Source organism: Fukomys damarensis, unplaced genomic scaffold (assembly GCF_012274545.1).
Source record: "Fukomys damarensis isolate Sample0158 unplaced genomic scaffold, DMR_v1.0_HiC HiC_scaffold_12, whole genome shotgun sequence".
Taxonomy (NCBI): domain Eukaryota; kingdom Metazoa; phylum Chordata; class Mammalia; order Rodentia; family Bathyergidae; genus Fukomys; species Fukomys damarensis.
In genome coordinates this window covers 27,513,224-27,520,292 of record NW_022900924.1, presented here as the reverse complement: position 1 = coordinate 27,520,292, position 7,069 = coordinate 27,513,224, and the positions used below count along the sequence as shown (strand labels likewise).

General features: G+C 37.9%; 1 pseudogene; it reads right to left on the bottom strand.

Annotated features, from left to right (window-relative positions):
• Positions 1 to 1,344: 1,344 nt before the first annotated feature.
• On the bottom strand, positions 1,345 to 3,204 carry LOC104848482 (annotated as a pseudogene).
• Between the last annotated feature and the right edge of the window lie 3,865 nt (positions 3,205 to 7,069).

Genomic DNA, 7,069 nt, shown 5'->3' with positions numbered 1-7,069 from the left:
AATACTGAGTAGGTGCATCTGACCCCACTGCCACTATAAGCAAATGTTTGTTTTTTATCATAAATCTTTTCATCAGTCAAGTATCTCGTGAACATTCAGGGACCCACTCCCCTGCAGGTGTTCTCCTCTCTGGATATGAGTGACTTACTATGATGTTTGGGTTTTGAAACGGAGTAACTTCAAATATCTTATATATACAACTTCTTAAAACCAACGTCTGTCTTCCAGACTGGATTTTCCCTAATGTGTTTGGTGAGACTACTGGTAGCATAAATGCAGTGTTGGCATCTTGGAGTGGGACAGGTAGAGAATTAATTACAATTTATTTTAGACGATTCTCTTTTCATGACGTCTTCATGTTAGGAAGAAGAAGACTACGGGATTGCAGAGGCAGAGGTCATGGAATCTCATAAAATTAATAACCACTACTGTGTGTCAGGCACCATGCTGCTGCTCCTTAGCAAAGATGTATTTAACTTCCTTAGCTCATTCTCTTCGGTGATGTACATTGGTCCAGGTGTCCCATCTTTCTTTTTCTCCCCTGCTCCATAACTGCTTTCAACAGACTCTGGTCTTTCCCATTGTCTGCTTCAGAGTTTGTTTGCTGACTCAAGACTTAGGGTAATGGAAGAAAGAATGCTGTCCTGTGTTCAGTCCATTAAAGTTGCTGTTACAACAGGAGCCAAAAGAGGAACGAAAAAGAGAAAAAAAATAGACTAACAGTAGAGATTTATCATCTACGAGTGTGGGGACATTGGTAGTCATGAAAAGAGACTATTAATTACCATTGTGAAGAGCAACTTAATGTTGATGAGGAGGTGTTGGACTTGATGTTAAAAGACCTAAAGTCCAAGCCTTGATCCAGACTTTTAACTATGAATAGAACTGAACAAGTCAACTCTTTCTGAGTTTCAGTTTGCTCATGTGATGTATGAGGAAAACAACACCTAAATTACCCACCAAAGAACGATATGTCCATTGAATGAAGCAATGTGCTTGATTTCTGTAAACTGGCAAGTTATTCCATGTGTTAGAAATAGGATAGGTAAGAGAAAAATTATTTCCATAGTTTAATTTGTTAATAATATGTTAGAGAATTTTTTTTACATAAATTAAACATGGTTGGCTATCGCCTCAGAGGGCCATATGTACTTGTCCAACCATTCATTAAGTTGCTGACCCTGAGTGGTGATGTCAGTCTCTTCCTTTCACAGTGCCCTAAGTTTCAGTGCTTCGGAGTCTGTGAAGATGGCCTGTGATATAATGCCAGGTCCCAAACGGCAGATTGGAATCTCACTTTGAAAAAATATACAGTTTTACATTAATGGGAAGGAGAATTTTTGGTTATTGGTAAAAAAAAAGAAGCATCACTGCCAAGCATAAAAGAAATATTGAAGAAAAGCTTCCAGGGCAAAAACTTCCTGCATAAAACTTGATCCAACCTTCAACTGCTGGGTAAATTACTTTCATTTTTGAAATGTATTGAGAAACCGCATTGATATCTTGGTCACCAGAGTTATGTTTTAATAATTCATCTTTTACCACCTAGAATCCATCTCCACCATTGTCCAGGTAGCTTGGAAGAGTCGCCTTATATATTCCATCCATTTTGAGAGGCTCATAACTGGGCATTCAACACTTGGTGCAAAGAACATCTAATCAAACCACTCTGTCCCCTGGTTGTTGGGAAAGATCATATACCATATGGATTCTGCTCAGTTGCAAGAATTCTCCAGTGGACTGGCCATAGCGATGTACACTGTGTGCAAAAGCTTTCCAGGTGGAACCTTTTAATTGGACCCGATCAAATGTGCCTCCAAAGAGCAACACAGCATCCAGGTTCTCTAAGGTATAGGTGCCATTGCTCAGCTCGCCTAGGGGTGATCAGATACCACAGCCATTTCAAATGAACTTGAGCACATTGTTCCAAAAACCTTTCCTCTGGGTGTCTAAGGTTGTTGTTAATCACAGCATCGCAAATCAGGTTGTCCATGTTGCATTCTCTAAAGCAGTGAGTCTGGGTGGAGCCATCCAGATAGACAATTGTCCCTCCCAGTTCCTGAGTAGAATAATTAGCTAATTTTACACTCCATTTCTTAATGTCTGTTATTATGCTTGGGTCTTCAGGAATGCTGCTGTTTGGAAGAAAGGGATTCCCAGATGAAATGATGACATTTCCTTTTCATCAGACTCAATCTTCAGATAGCCTAGGTATTTACCAAAAGCATGGGCCTGCACCACAGGCACCCTCCACCCATCGTCAGAGGTGACAATGAATGGATGCTTTCCTGCAGGCACATTTTTGGAAGGTGAGATGCCTGTGTAAGGAAATGTATTAGTGTGTCTTCTCACCACAAGGTCCATATCCTCACTTTCTGAGCCATGACTTTAGCCATCTCAAGCCAGAGTGTTCCAGTGAAATAATTTTGTTCACATTTAGAGTTTTTACCTTGTCCACTTCAGGTTGCAGTGAAGTGATTTCTCTTTCTTTCTTTCTTTCTATTAAGTTTATTGGCACTTTTCAAGTATACAGTACTTCATACAGTTACATTCATCATTGGTATCTTGTACCTTTGCATGACAAATCTTGGTTCTCATTTTTCCCCATACTCCTGCCCTCCCTTCACCTCCTCAACCCTCCCCTATGCAGTGCAGTGATTTCATTTCCAACTATTAAATTTTTTCCTGCATTTGAGAGCAAAGGGGTTTCTTTTGAAATGTATCCAACAATTCCCACAACTTTGCCACTAACAGAAAGAATTTTATATGGCTAATAAAGTCCTAGTATTTGAGAAGATAGTGGTCCCTTTGCCTTAATGTTTGCACTCAGAATTGGAAATTTGGCCTCTTTGAGGAGTGGATTGATCAGTCCTTCTACACTATTATCAAATTCATGAATTCCTAGTGCCATGGCATTGCATTGCAAGGGGTTCATGAAGTGTGTGACGTTGGTGCCCTTGTTCAAGGTGAACCAGATGGTGCCTTGGTACTGGTCTCCAACATCCAGCAGCAGCACATTGGGTTTGGCTTGGTGGAACTGCTGCACCTTGGTGAAGAGCTACACCACTCCACTCACGCAGAGCTGGCATTGCTGCATTTGGTAGAGTCCTTGTTGCTTTGCTCCAGCTGGCTGTAAACATCATTGGTATGCATGATTGTGAGCTCCCAGGTGCAAGGGGCAGCAGTGTGGGCCCTGGGACTCATGGCTGTGGCACTGGTGCAAGCACAAGTGCTCAGTCCCAGCTCTTTGAAGTATCTCCATACTGATTTCCGCAGTGGTTGCATCGGTCTGCACTCCCACCAGCAGTGGAGCAGAGTTTCTCTTTCCCCACAGCCCTGCCAGGATTTGTGATTGGTGGGTTTCATAATAGCAGCCACTCTTTCTGAGGTAAGGTAGAATCTGTGTTGTTCTCATTTGCATTTCTCAAATGACCGGTGATGATGAACATTTTTTTTCATATGTTTATTTGCTATTTCTGCCTCTTTGTCTGAGAAATGTCTGTTCATTTCAGATGCCCATTTTTTGGATTGGGTCTTTACATTTGTGAGGTCTGATTTTTTTAAGTTCTTTATATATTCTAGATAGTAGATGTTTGTCTGAGGAACAGCTAGTAAAAAGTTTTTCCCACATTGTGGGTTGTCTCTTCAAGCTATTGCTTGATTCTCTTGTTGTGTGGAAGCCTTTTAATAAGAAGAATCCCACTTGTTGATTGTGCTATTTCTCAGGCAACCAAAGTTTAGTTCATAAAATCTTCTCCTATGCCAATGTCTTCAAGAGTTCTACCTAACTTCTCTTTCAGCTGATTTAGTATTTCTGTTTTAATATTTAGATCTTTAATCCATTTTGATTTTAGTTTAGTGCATGGTGAGAGCTATAGGTCTAGTTTAAATTTTTGGCAAATTGAAACCCAGTTTTTCCAGCACCAGTTATTAAAAAGAGGCTATCTTTCCTCCAGTGAGGATGTTTTGTTCCTTTGTTGAAGATGAGGTGGCTGAGTGTGTCTGGACTTCTTTCTGCATCTTCTAATATGTTCCACTGATCCTCAGATCTGTTTCTTTGCTAGTACCATGCTACTTTTATCACATTAGCTTTGTAGTATAGTTGTATAGTTTAAAATTGGGGATTGTGATACCCACTACTTTGTCTTTATTACTTAGAATTACTTTTGCTATTCTAGGTCTCTTCTCATTCCAAATGAAATTTTGGATTGTTTTCTTAAGGTGTATCAAGTATGCTGCTGGGAATTGAACTGGAATTGCGTTGAAACTACATAGCAGTTTTGTAAGTATGGCCATTTTTACTATGTTGATTCTTCCTACCCAGGAGCAAGGGATGTCTTGCCATTTTCTGATATCTTCTTCAATCTCTTTTTTTTTCAGAGTGCTATAGCTTTCAGAGTAGAGGTCTTTGATTTCTTTTGTTAGGTTGATTCCTAGATATTTCAATATTTTGGATGTTATTATAAAAGGAATTGTTTACACCATGTTTCTCTCACTGCGTCTGTTTTTCATGTACAGAAAAGCTATTGAATTTTGTGTGCTGACCTTTTATTCAGCTACTTTGATGAATTTGGTTATTAAGTCTAGAAGACTTTGGTAAAGTTCTTGGAGACTTCTACATAGAGTATCATGCCATCTGGAAATAAGGACAATTCGAATTCTTTGTTTCCTATCTTTATTCCTTTTATTTCTTTCTCTTATCTGATTATCATGGCTAATGTTTCCAAAACTATATTGAACAGGAATGGTGATAGTGGACATCCATGTCTTGTTCCTGATTTTAGTGTGAAGGTTTATAGTTTTTGACAATTTATTGATATTGGTTGTTGGTTTTTCATACATGACTTTTATCAGATTGAGGTAGAGACCATTATTCCAATTTTTTGGAGGCTTTTTATTATAAATGCATGTTGGATTTTATCAAATGCTTTTTCTGCATCTATTGAGAGGATCATATGTTTTTTTTTCTTTTTATTGAGTTTATTGGTACAATCTAGATATACAGTACAGTTACACTCATCATTGGGATCCTGTACCTTTACATAATAGGTCTTGATTCTCATTTTTTTCCCTTGTCCCTGCCCCTTCCTTCACCCTCTCCTCTCCTTCCCATTTACAAACACTTTATTTCCATTTTTTCAGTTTCTCATATTTTTTGAGAGGATCATATGTTTTTCTTCCTTGGCTCTATTAATGTAGTGTGTTGCATTTATTGATTTGCATATGTTGAACCATCTCTGAATCTCCACAATGAATCCCACTTGGTCAGGAGGTATGATCTTGATGATCTTCTGCATTCTCTTTGCCAGTGTCTTATTCAGGATTTTTGCATCTATGTTCATTAGTGAGATTGACCTACAGTTCTCTTCTTTTTTGGCTGGGTCTTTCTCTGCTTTGGAGGTCAAGGTGATGATTCCTTCCAGGAATGATTTTGGAAGTATAATCTGCTTTTTAGTTTCATTGAAGAGTTTAAATTGTAGTGATAATGGTTCCTCTCTAACTGTCTTGTAGAATTCATCAGTGAAACCAACTTCAGGACTCATGCTCTTTTTGTTTGTAAGCTTTTAATTATGTTTTCAATTTCATTGATTGATATTTGGTTGTTTAGATTTTTTAGGACATCTTCATTCAACTTTGGTAATTCATACATCTCTGGGAATCTGTCCATTTCTTCTGTGTTATCCATCTTATTGGAATATAGGTTCTTGAAGTAAACATTGATGATCCTCTAGATTTCTGCTTGGTTCATTTTAATTTCACACTTTTCATTCCTAATTGCATGGATTTGGGCCTTTTCTTTCCTTTTTTTGATAAGCTTGGCTAAAGGTTTGCAAATTTTGTTTATTCTCTTGAAGAAACAACTCTTGGCTTCATTGATATTTTGTATTGTTCACTTAATCTCCATTGCATTGATTTGTACCCTGATCTTTATAATTTTCTCCCTTTTATGAGCTTTGGGTGTGCCCTGCTCTTATTTTTCTAGAAGTTTGAGGTTCAGCATCAGGTTGTGAATTGAACGTGCTCTGTTTTCCTAATATGCATACTCATTGGTATGAATTTCCTTTGTAGGACTGCTGTCATTGTGTCCCATAGATTCTGATATGTTGTATTGTCATTGCCATTTAATAGTAGGAACTTTCAGATTTATTCTTCAATTTCTTCTGTACCCCATTGTTTATTCAGGAGTGCAGTGTTCAATTTCCATGTCTTTGTGAAATTCTTGTGTTTCTTTTACTATTGATCTCCACACTATGGTCTGATAATATACAGTGGATAACTTCAATTCATTTACAGTTCCTTAAACATGTTCTATGAGATAATGTGGTCTATTTGGGAGAAAGATCCATGTGCAGCTGAAAAGAATGAGTATGTTCATTTTGTGGGGTGGAACACTCTGTAAACATCTGTTAAGTTCATTTGTGCAACAGTTTGATTAAGTTCTAGCATTTTGTTATTTATTTTTTGTCTGATTGATCCATATATTTGTAATAGTGGGGTTTTGAGGTCCCCCACTACTATTGTATTAGTGTTTATGTGATTTCTTTCTTTCTTTTTTTGTAGCAGGGATTGAACTCGTGCCCTTGTGCTTGCAAAGCCCACAGTGGAACCACTGAGCTAAACCCATGGCAGTTTTTCATGTCTGTTAGTATATATTTCTTTTATATATTTGGGTGCACTAGTGTCTGTTCCATACATATTAACGATGCCATCTCTTCCTCTTGGATCGTTCCCTTTACAAGGATGTGGTATACTTCTTTGTCTCTTTTAATCAGTCTTGGTGTGAAATCCACTTGATCTGCAAAGAGGACAGCTACTCCTAATTTTTTTTGTACCTTTCATGTGGAGTATTGTTTTCCATCCTTTAATTTCAGTCTATGAGTTTCCTTTTCAATTAAGTGCGTTTCTTGTATGCAGCATATTGTTGGATCTTGCTTCTTGACCCATTCCACCAGTCTATTTCTTTTGATTGGTGAATTGAGAGCATTAACATTGATGGTTATAACTGCTATGCATAGACTTATCCTTGTCATTACTTTTTGTTGGATTCTCCCTCTTTGCATTTAATTTC